Raw genomic sequence first — 12,294 nt, forward strand, 5'->3', positions numbered from 1 at the left:
GGTATTGAAATTAAAATACTCAGTGAATGATGGGAAAAAAAAAAAAAAAAAAAGACCAAATCATTTTACTTCCTTTAACTGCTTTTGGGAGAAATATTTTAAAAGGTGTCACGTACCCTTCTGACATTTTAAATGGAGGTCATGGAAAGCTCATTTTAAAATTGTTATAAAATAATAGAAATTTAGGTTGTTAAAGGATTTTGAAAATCATCTAATCAGACCCCCAATTATAAAGATGTAGGAATAAAGGCCCAGAGAAGTAACTGACTTGTTCATGGTTTCACCTCACCTAGTGCAGGGATCTGTTCCAATGCACTTGCACCAGGGCAGTGAGGCATTACTTTATAATGGAGGGCTGTGTGCCCCGATACACAATGAGCCCACAATTTTGAAACTGATTTTGTATTCTACTCTCTAACTGCTTTCTATCTGCTGTCATTTCTACTTTTGGTTTATCTGATTCTAATGCCCCCCTGTTTCTCCACATTTTACTCCTCTTATCCACATTGGGATAAGAAACAAATGAACCAGTGTGAACTAGGTTTAAAATATAAATGTGTGAGCTCTGAGTGAGGGTGAAGTGACTCTACTGTGAGTAGAACACTTGCCTTTCAGTACCTTTATTTTGGTTTATTTATTTTGACTATTTCACAGCTGTGGATGGTGGTGGGAGTTGAGAGCAATTCTAGGCTGAGCATCAGGTTACTGGTTTTCTAAAAAATTGAAATCCCAATAAATGTGAGGCATTGTTGCATTAGCATTTGGATAAATGTGAAAATTAGACATTGAGAATGAATTAATGACCGTCAACCATCACCACCAAAAAAAAAAATAATCCAAGAATGGTAACTAAATTAGGAGATGTTAATGTGTTGAATTAGAACTAAAATGTAAAAGTTAAAGAAGATAGTCTGTCCATTTTGTATTAATTGAGAAACAAGCAAATTAATTTAAGAAATGTAAGAAAAGTCTATTTATATATTGTCTTTCTGACTCTACATAAGTCATCTAGTCTGCAAGAATTGCCGTTCCAAGGGACATTATGTTATAATGCTAATCTCTAGTTTCCCCCCAATATTTACCCACATGCTCACGAACACATGCCGTCAGAAAGATGAATGTAGCTCAGGTTCTGGAGGATTTAAGACAATAATTGTCATCGATTTTTCTGGGACAGAAAGCATTAGACTGCCAAAATCATGGGTTAAGAACATTATTAAACCATAACACATGATCAAATAGCCAAACTTTGTAGGAAGCTCTTTGAAAATGTACCCTTTGGGGCATCACTCAAACTTTTCAACAGTAGTTTGTGGCTTTGTTTTGTTTTGTTTTGTTTTTGGTGTGATAGCATACATTTTATTTTTGTACCAGCTAGTATCTGTTATCAGGAAGTTCATGATTATACATTTTTTTTTTGTACCAGCTAGTATCTGTTATCAGGAAGTTCATGATTATACATTTCATAACCTGACATAAAATGTTTTTAACCTTAATTTTATCAATTGCATATCAATGCTTAATGCTAACATATAGTAAGATGCTATGATGATGACGATACTATTTACTACTCTAAGTGATCACTTATTATGGTGCTTTGTATATGCCAGTCACTGTTCTGGGCAATTTACATGTATAACATATATCATTTGATTATAACACATGGAAATGGGCTTTTACTAGTAAGTGGTTTCTAATAACAAATCTCCCTGCTCCTGTATGGTTCCCCCACCAGCTCATTATGGCTTTTGGAATTCAACCATTAAGGAAGAATTTTCAAGAGCTTACACTGGACACCAGAATAGTTTATGTCTCAGTCTGTGTTTGTGCTTAAGCTACTATCTCTTAGATGCAAATCCACCCTTCTATACTTGAGAACAGTGGCACTAAACTGCACAGTTCTCATTTCTCCTTTTAAAATGCTTCCTACTGAGTTCTGAGAACAGGAGGCAGTATAGGGAGATGAGAAGGCAGAAGGAAAAAGTAAGAAGGGACTTCTTCATTCCTTCTTAAGCCTCTTCTTGCATAAGGAGCGTCCTCATACTGGCCCTCTACTTTGGCAGACCTCTACTTGATTCTTACTGCATTGCCAGGAATAGCCTCATCACTCCCCTGGCATTGACCCCTTCTTAAAGGTCTGAGCCCCAGCTCCTTGGGAATCTTCCCCTAAGATGATAACTCTAGCCCTTTTTCATTTTACCCCAGCCCTAAGGATGGTAGCTGTTTCTCTATCTGAACTTTACTTGATACCAGAAGATTCTGAGAATTATTTGGTCATGTCCGTGTCCTCTGATGAAGTACTGATCTCCTTTCCAGTGGGAAATGAGATACTAGTAATTCATAATATAAAGTTATATTACAATTAATTTAAATGATCACTTCTTATTGATTATAATGAAATATCCTGAGAACCCAGTGTCTTCAATCCTTAATTCTTATAGTAATTATGATGACTACAAGAACTGTGGGTGAGATGCCTCTTCTGACTGCACTGGAGAATCTACAGATAGAAATGTATAAACTCAGGGCTTTTAATCCTCAGTTCAAGCAATAGAGAACAGAAGAGCTTCTATAGTACTTGAAAGAATCTCTTTTTCTTGTAGTGCAGGGCTGGCTTCTTTTAAAAAAGTAGATGCATATTTTAATTGTTCTGATTGCAGAATTACAATGTAAATCAAAATCTTACACTTGCCATGTCTCTCATGAAAAAGCGAGGATATTAATTGGGAAAGTGAGACTGAAACTTGTATGGTGACATCTGAGGGGACTTGAACAATACTAAGAATCTTAGAACTCCAAGGCTAAGATTTCGTAGTAGTGGAAGATATCTACCTTCCTGGATGTGAGAAAACTATTCTGCTCTTGGATTAAGACCCTTCAGTAATTCTGTGCGGTAAAGAACTCCAAATCAACCAGCTGGGATGCTGACTGAGAGAAAAGGATAGTAGAAAAAGGAAGTTATTGATATCTACTACAGTCATGTGACTAATTACAGAAGTGGGGACTACAGGAGCTATGCATAGTTTATTCCTTGCTTGCTATAATTTTCACAGAGATAGATATAGCTCTTCCTATCCATAAAGACCACATAGATATTTAGATATATTAATATTTGTATATATTATATGCTTTCTTTTGACCTCCTTTCTCCTATCCCCTTACTGTTTTATATAAAGGTAGTTTCTCATAGATAGGTTTACAATTGAGTCTTTAGGAAACAGAATCTTCAGGTGGGACTCTGATTGTAATAGAAGATTAAATATCTTCAGAAATGGATGCTGTGATTGTTACCTAGAAATGAACACAATGGCTGTTTGGATTTTGTGTATCTCCTTTTTGGACTAATGAAGACAGTATTTTTGTTTGTATGAAGAGTAATTGCATCTTATGATTATGAAACAGTATAAGTATGTACAGAGGTGTGTATATGGTACCAGACAACCAGAGGAGTGAATTATTTCATGTATTAAGCACTTTTCTGTCGGCTCCAAATCCAACCTTCTATACTCTATTTTGTGATGCTCTGGCTGAACTCCTTAATTTTCATTTCTTCTCTGCCACTAGGATTTCTGTCAGGTTCTTCCAATAGGAGGGACTCAAGAGAGACTAGAAATCAGGTGAAAAGGGAAAGGAATATTCTCCCTGTTATAGTCTTGCTTTGCCTTTTAATGTTACCCTTCACCTTGAAATGATAGTTGTTTCCAGTCTCCAGTTTTTGGTTCTCCTAGAACCAGCTTCATTTTGCTCTCCCAAAGATAGCAGTTTCAGCCAAGCAGCCCTTCCTCCCTGCAAGTCTGATCTCAAATGTATAAGTGTCCTCCCTCAAGCTCCTGAGACGCTAGCAGCATGTGGGCAGACCTCAGAGGTCTGAGACCCAGGTCTGAGGAGCCCCTGCTCTGATTACCTGTGATACTCATATTAGCCGGGTGGTACCCCGTCCTTGGAGGTCTAATTCCCAGCTCTGGGATTCTCTTCTCTGAGCTGCTGAGCTAATACTATCCCCATCCAGGTGATGCCCTCTCTACAGATGATTAAATCCAGCTCTAAAAGGCCACTTGCACAAGTTTTTAGGTTCTGTTAACCCTGTCATCTTCCTTTTGGTGTCTGACTCCTGCAGTTACTATCTCTGTGTTGCTCATTTAACAGTTCATTCTGTATTAAATTCTCTCTATTGAAATACCTTGTCTGGTTTTTATTTTATGCAGTCCTAATTTGGTCTCTAATAGCTGTATGAACTAGGATAAGTCATCTGCCCATTCAGAGACTCAATCCCTTATCTGTTTAGTTGGTGAGGGGACAGAAGGGAGAGTATAAATAATACCAAGGTGGTCTTTCCCAAATTGTTTTCTGGGGAATGCTAGTTCCAGCATTTCCTCCTTGCAAAATAATATTTATGGCCATGTGGATTTGGGAAATGTTAAATACTATAGCAAACTATAATGTTAATATATATAAATGTTAAATACTATAGCAAATCACAATGCACATAAGCATAATAAAGGCTCTGAGAACTCCAGCAGAAAAGAAACCTATTTTGCTTTGACTCAGCATCTCCCCTCAAATTTTTTAACTCTGAAAACTGTTCTATTTTCAGTTAACCTCTGTTACCACTCCATGATATACACTGAGAAATAGTATTCTCTAGAATCCTTAGCAGTTCAAAAGTTTTGCAAATTTTTTCAAGATCCCTTGAAAAAATTAAGGAGAAATCTAATGCCTATAATATGTAATGATTTTAGTGGGTTTTACTCATCTGTTTCAGCTCCAAGTATAGATGTTGACTGACAGTAATGTGCTTTGCAGTGAAATGTAGAATAAATGCTGAGGCAGGTCAGGATACAAGGAAAGTTATTACAGGAAATGAAAGACAAGGCGAGAGAACTCTGGAGGGGATTACAGAATAGACTTGCATTGTATGGTTATGGTTAAGTGAACAAGCTACGTATTCACACTGCCTAGGTATGGCTCTCAGCTATAACACTTGAGTGCCACTCGATTTTGAACAAAATTACTCATCTTCACTGTGTCTTGGTTTCTTATCTTTAAATGGAGATAACAGCAGTATATACTTTACAGGTTTGTGAAGAAGATTAAATGTAACATAGGATATAATGTGATTAATACCTATGTAGCATTTAATTATTTAATGTACTCTCAAAAACAGGAGCAGGCCTTGTATAATGACTTAAGCTAGATAGAAAAGAATAGTAATGAAACAAACATAAGCTGTTCAAAATGGAAGGACCTTCAGAGGGTGTCCATTCCATCCCCCTCGTCCTATAGGTGAGACTAGAACTATGTCTTCCAGAGGCTAAGTGATTTTGTTATGAGCTAATTAATAGGGAAGTTAGATGGATATCTCAACTTCCTCACCCTTAGTAGAGAGCTATTTCAATTAAACTCTAATTTGTTTGGCCGTAGAATTGTTTTGTATTTTCCTGGATAAAGGCAAGAGATAGTAATTCCAGAATATTTCTTTCTGGGTTCAGAGCTCTGGCTGATCTCAATGATGTTTAAGACCCAGCTACAACTAATGAGGGGTTTATTGATTTGCACAAACCATCCCACATGCTTTCTCCTACTCCTGGTTCCTGTTTCCCTGATACCATTCTGTGTGGGAGAAATGTGGGTAGAGTTAGCATCAGAAAGAGCTGGAATAGTAGAAAGGGAGAAAAATAGTTTCATTCATTTTTTCAGCTTGATTGAAGTACAGCTGATAAATAAAATTGCAAGATATTTCAAGTGTACAATGTGAGGATTTATTTATTTATTTATTTTTTCACACACACACACACACACTGTATTTTATTTTTATAAGAGATAAATAGACTGACACCAAGCATTGTACATGGATGACCACAACAAAAGCAACAATGATTGCAATTACCAAACATGAAACACACTCATACTATGTCATAATATTGACATTCAGTCCAGTAATCCTCCACTGTAACAGCTCCTTTACTTTGCAGTGAAAATTGATTTGTATATTCTTTGCCTCTGAGTCCTTGTGGGATTTTTTTTTTTTTTTAAATTCAGACAGAAAGTCACAAAAATTATACTCATCCTCATCAGTTCACTCAGTCCCATGTAATTCATTTTTTTTTTTTTCATCTTGATATTTTGTTAGCACTTTTATGAGTTCATCAGTTTTTCATTAGAGTTCTGAAAATGCTTATTCATTCAGTTCAGCAGTACAGTCAGTTACCAGAAACCTGTACTTGTCAGAGTCTTTTCCGTGAATTTCTTGAAGATGAAACCCTTTTATAGGAACATATTTGCAAAATCATCAGAGTACACCCAGAACTGTCTGTAAATGACAAAAGACTTAAAAATGACCACGGTTAAAGATTTGATGAAAGTTCATAATAATGCAGTTGACAAGAAAATTAGTTATTTCTGAGATATACATTTTAAAGTAATAACTAGGATTATTACTTATAACATTATACCAGAACATATAAGATTTTTAGAAATTTCATGTAATGTCTGAAACATTTATATTAACATATTTCCATACATATTTCCATACAAATACAAATATAAGATTTTTAGAAATTTCATGTAATGTCTGAAACATTTATATTAACATATTTCCATATAAATAACCCAATGAAAGTTTAGTATTAGTTGTTTTGTTTGTTTTTTTATACTGCAGGTTCTTATTAGGCATCAATTTTATACACATCAGTGTATACATGTCAATCCCAATCGCCCAATTCAGCACACCACCGTCCCCACCTCACCGCAGTTTTCCCCCCTTGGTGTCCATATGTCCATTCTCTACATCTGTGTCTCAACTTCTGCCCTGCAAACTGGCTCATCTGTACCATTTTTCTAGGTTCCACATACATGCATTAATATACGATATTTGTTTTTCTCTTTCTGACTTACTTCACTCTGTATGACAGTCTCTAGATCCATCCACGTCTCAACAAATGACTCAATTTCGTTCCTTTTTATGGCTGAGTAATATTCCATTGTATATATGTACCACATCTTCTTTATCCATTCGTCTGTTGATGGGCATTTAGGTTGCTTCCATGACCTGGCTATTGTAAATAGTGCTGCAATGAACATTCGGGTGCATGTGTCTTTTTGAATTACGGTTTTCTCTGGGTATATGCCCAGTAGTGGGATTGCTGGGTCATATGGTAATTCTATTTTTAGTTTTTTAAGGAAACTCCATATTGTTCTCCATAGTGGCTGTATCAATTTACATTCCCACCAACAGTGCAAGAGGGTTCCCTTTTCTCCACACCCTCTCCAGCATTTGTTGTTTGTAGATTTTCTGATGATGCCCATTCTAACAGGAGTGAGGTGATACCTCATTGTAGTTTTGATTTGCATTTCTCTAATAATTAGTGATGTTGAGCATCTTTTCATGTGCTTCGTGGCCGTCTGTATGTCTTCTTTGGAGAAATGTCTATTTAGGTCTTCTGCCCATTTTTGTTTTTTTTGTTTTTTTTTTTTTTTTGAATTTTTTAAAAATAGATTTTATATTTAGAAGAATTTTAGATTCACAGCAAAACTGAGCAGAAGGTACAGAGAGTTCCCCCACACCTCCTGTTCCCACAGACGCAGAACCTCCTCCATTATCAACATCCCTCAACAGAGGTACATTTGTTAACAATTGATGAATCTACATTGCCACATCATTATTACCCAAAGTCCACTGTTTACATTAGGGTTCTCTCTTGCTGTTGTACATTCTATGGATTTTTTTTTTTTTTTTTTTTTTTTTTTTATTCACACACACACACACTGTATTTTATTTTTACAAGACATAAATAGACTGACACCAAGCATTGTACATGGATGACCACAACAAAAGCAACAATGATTGCAATTACCAAACATGAAACACACTCATACTATGTCATAATATTGACATTCAGTCCAGTAATCCTCCACTGTAACAGCTCCTTTACTTTGCAGTGAAAATTGATTTGTATATTCTTTGCCTCTGAGTCCTTGTGGGATTTTTTTTTTTTTTTTTTAAATTCAGACAGAAAGTCACAAAAATTATACTCATCCTCATCAGTTCACTCATAACTCATCAGTTAACTCATAAAAGTGCTAACAAAAGATCAAGATGAAAAAAAAATTAATTACATGGGACTGAGTGAACTTCTGCCCATTTTTGGATTGGGGTGTTTGTTTCTTTGATATTGAGCTGAATGAGCTGTTTATATATTTTGGAGATTAATCCTTTGTCCGTTGATTCATTTGCAAATATTTTCTCCCATTCTGAGGGTTGTCTTTTCGTCTTGTTTATGGTTTCCTTTGCTGTGCAAAAGCTTTGAAGTTTCATTAGGTCCCACTTGTTTATTTTTGTTTTTATTTCCATTACTCTAGGAGGTGGATCAAAAAAGATCTTGCTGTGATTTATGTCAAAGAGTGTTCTTCCTATGTTTTCCTCTAAGAGTTTTATAGTGTCCAGTCTTATATTTAGGTCTCTAATCCATTTTGAGTTTATTTTTGTGTATGGTGTTAGGGAGTATTCTAATTTCATTCTTTTACATGTAGCTGTCCAGTTTTCCCAGCACCACTTATTGAAGAGACTGTCTTTTCTCCATTGTGTATCTTTGCCTCCTTTGTCATAGATTAGTTGACCATAGGTGCGTGGGTTAATCTCTGGGCTTTCTATCTTGTTCCATTGATCTATGTTTCTGTTTTTGTGCCAGTACCATATTGTCTTGATTACTGTAGCTTTGTAGTATAGTCTGAAGTCAGGGAGTCTGATTCCTCCAGCTCCGTTTTTTTCCCTCAAGACTGCTTTGGCTATTCGGGGTCTTTTGTGTCTCCATACAAATTTTAAGATGATTTGTTCTAGCTCCGTAAAAAATGCCATTGGTAATTTGATAGGGATTGCATTGAATCTGTAGATTGCTTTGGGTAGTATACTCATTTTCACAATGTTGATTCTTCCAATCCAAGAACATGGTATATCTCTCCATCTGTTGGTATCATCTTTAATTTCTTTCATCAGTGTCTTATAGTTTTCTGCATACAGGTCTTTCGTCTCCCTAGGTAGGTTTATTCCTAGGTATTTTATTCTTTTTGTTGCAATGGTAAATGGGAGTGTTTCCATAATTTCTCTTTCAGATTTTTCATCATTAGTGTATAGGAATGCAAGAGATTTCTGTGCATTAATTTTGTATCCTGCAACTTTACCATATTCATTAATTAGCTCTAGCAGTTTTCTGGTGGCAGTTTTAGGATTCTCTATGTATAGTATCATGTCATCCGCAAACAGTGACAGTTTTACTTCTTCTTTTCCAATTTGTATTCCTTTTATTTCTTTTTCTTCTCTGATTGCCGTGGCTAGGACTTCCAGAACTATGTTGAATAATAGTGGTGAGAGTGGACATCCTTGTCTCGTTCCTGATCTTAGAGGAAATGCTTTCAGTTTTTCACCATTGAGAATGATGTTTGCTGTGGGTTTGTCATATATGGCCTTTATTATGTTGAGGTAGGTTCCCTCTATGCCCACTTTCTGGAGAGTTTTTATCAGAAATGGGTGTTGAATTTTGTCAAAAGCTTTTTCTGCATCTATTGAGATGATCATATGGTTTTTATTCTTCAATTTGTTAATATGGTGTATCACATTGATTGATTTGCGTATATTGAAGAATCCTTGCATCCCTGGGATAAATCCCACTTGATCGTGGTGTATGATCCTTTTAATGTGTTGCTGGATTCTGTTTGCTAGTATTTTGTTGAGGATTTTTGCATCTATATTCATCAGTGATATTGGTCTGTAATTTTCTTTTTTTGTAGTGTCTTTGTCTGGTTTTGGTATCAGGGTGATGGTGGCCTCATAGAATGAGTTTGGGAGTGTTCCTTCCTCTGCAATTTTTTGGAAGAGTTTGAGAAGGATGGGTGTTAGCTCTTCTCTAAATGTTTGATAGAATTCACCTGTGAAGCCATCTGGTCCTGGACTTTTGATTGTTGGAAGATTTTTAATCACAGTTTCAATTTCGTTACTTGTGATTGGTCTGTTCATATTTTCTGTTTCTTCCTGATTCAGTCTGGGAAGGTTATACCTTTCTAAGAATTTGTCCATTTCTTCCAGGTTGTCCATTTTATTGGCATAAAGTTGCTTGTAGTAGTCTCTTAGGATGCTTTGTATTTCTGCGGTGTCTGTTGTAACTTCTCCTTTTTCATTTCTGATTTTATTGATTTGAGTCCTCTCCCTCTTTTTCTTGATGAGTCTGGCTAATGGCTTATCAATTTTGTTTATCTTCTCAAAGAACCAACTTTTAGTTTTATTGATCTTTGCTATTGTTTTCTTTGTTTCTATTTCATTTATTTCTGCTCTGATCTTTATGATTTCTTTCCTTCTGCTAACTTTGGGTTTTGTTTGTTCTTCTTTCTCTAGTTTCTTTAGGTGTAAGGTTAGATTGTTTACTTGAGATTTTTCTTGTTTCTTTAGGTAGGCTTGTATAGCTATAAACTTCCCTCTTAGAACCTCTTTTGCTGCATCCCATAGGTTTTGGGTCGTCGTGTTTTCATTGTCATTTGTCTCTAGGTATTTTCTTATTTCCTCTTTGATTTCTTCAGTGATCTCTTGGTTATTTAGTAACGTATTGTTTAGCCTCCATGTGTTTGTCCTTTTTATGTTTTTTTCCCTGTAATTCATTTCTAATCTCATAGCGTTGTGGTCAGAAAAGATGCTTGATATGATTTCAATTTTCTTAAATTTACTGAGGCTTGATTTGTGACCCAAGATGTGATCTATCCTGGAGAATGTTCCGTGCGCACTTGAGAAGAACGTGTAATCTGCTGTTTTTGGATGGAATGTCCTATAAATATCAATTAAATCTATCTGGTCTATTATGTCATTTAAAGCTTCTGTTTCCTTATTTATTTTCATTTTGGATGATCTGTCCATTGGTGTAAGTGAGGTGTTAAAGTCCCCCACTATTATTGTGTTACTGTCGATTTCCTCTTTTATAGCTGTTAGCAGTTGCCTTATGTATTGAGGTGCTCCTATGTTGGGTGCATATATATTTATAATTGTTATATCTTCTTCTTGGATTGATCCCTGGATCATTATGTAGTGTCCTTCCTTGTCTCTTGTAACATTCTTTATTTTAAAGTCTATTTTATCTGATATGAGTATAGCTACTCCAGCTTTCTTTTGATTTCCATTTGCATGGAATATCTTTTTCCATCCCCTCACTTTCAGTCTGTATGTGTCCCTAGGTCTAAAGTGGGTCTCTTGTAGACAGCATATATATGGGTCTTGTTTTTGTATCCATTCAGCCAGTCTATGTCTTTTGGTTGGGGCATTTAATCCATTCACGTTTAAGGTAATTATCGATATGTATGTTCCTATGACCATTTTCTTAATTGTTTTGGGTTTGTTTTTGTAGGTCCTTTTCTTCTCTTGTGTTTCCCACTTAGAGAAGTTCCTTTAGCATTTGTTGTAGAGCTGGTTTGGTGGTGCTGAATTCTCTTAGCTTTTGCTTGTCTGCAAAGCTTTTGATTTCTCCATCAAATCTAAATGAGATCCTTGCCGGGTAGAGTAATCTTGGTTGTAGGTTCTTCCCTTTCATCACTTTAAGTATATCATGCCACTCCCTTCTGGCTTGCAGAGTTTCTGCTGAGAAATCAGCTGTTAACCTTATGGGAGTTCCCTTGTATGTTATTTGTCGTTTTTCCCTTGCTGCTTTCAATAATTTTTCTTTGTCTTTAATTTTTGCCACTTTGATTACTATGTGTCTCGGCGTGTTTCTCCTTGGGTTTATTCTGTATGGGACTCTCTGCGCTTCCTGGACTTGGGTGGCTATTTCCTTTCCCATGTTAGGGAAGTTTTCGACTATAATCTCTTCAAATATTTTCTCTGGTCCTTTCTCTCTCTCTTCTCCTTCTGGGACCCCTATAATGCGAATGTTGTTGCGTTTAATGTTGTCCCAGAGGTCTCTTAGGCTGTCTTCATTTCTTTTCATTCTTTTTTCTTTAGTCTGTTCCGCAGCAGTGAATTCCACCATTCTGTCTTCCAGGTCACTTATCCGTTCTTCTGCCTCAGTTACTCTGCTATTGATTCCTTCTAGTGTAGTTTTCATTTCAGTTATTGTATTGGTCATCTCTGTTTGTTTGTTCTTTAATTCTTCTAGGTCTTTGTTAATCATTTCTTGCATCTTCTCAATCTTTGCCTCCATTCTTATTCCGAGGTCCTGGATCATCTTCACTATCATTATTCTGAATTCTTTTTCTGGAAGGTTGCCTATCTCCACTTCATTTAGTTGTTTTTCTGGGGTTTTTTCTTGTTCCTTCATCTGGTAC

The sequence above is a fragment of the Balaenoptera musculus genome, chromosome 3 (genome assembly GCF_009873245.2).
Source record: "Balaenoptera musculus isolate JJ_BM4_2016_0621 chromosome 3, mBalMus1.pri.v3, whole genome shotgun sequence".
Taxonomy (NCBI): Eukaryota; Metazoa; Chordata; class Mammalia; order Artiodactyla; family Balaenopteridae; genus Balaenoptera; species Balaenoptera musculus.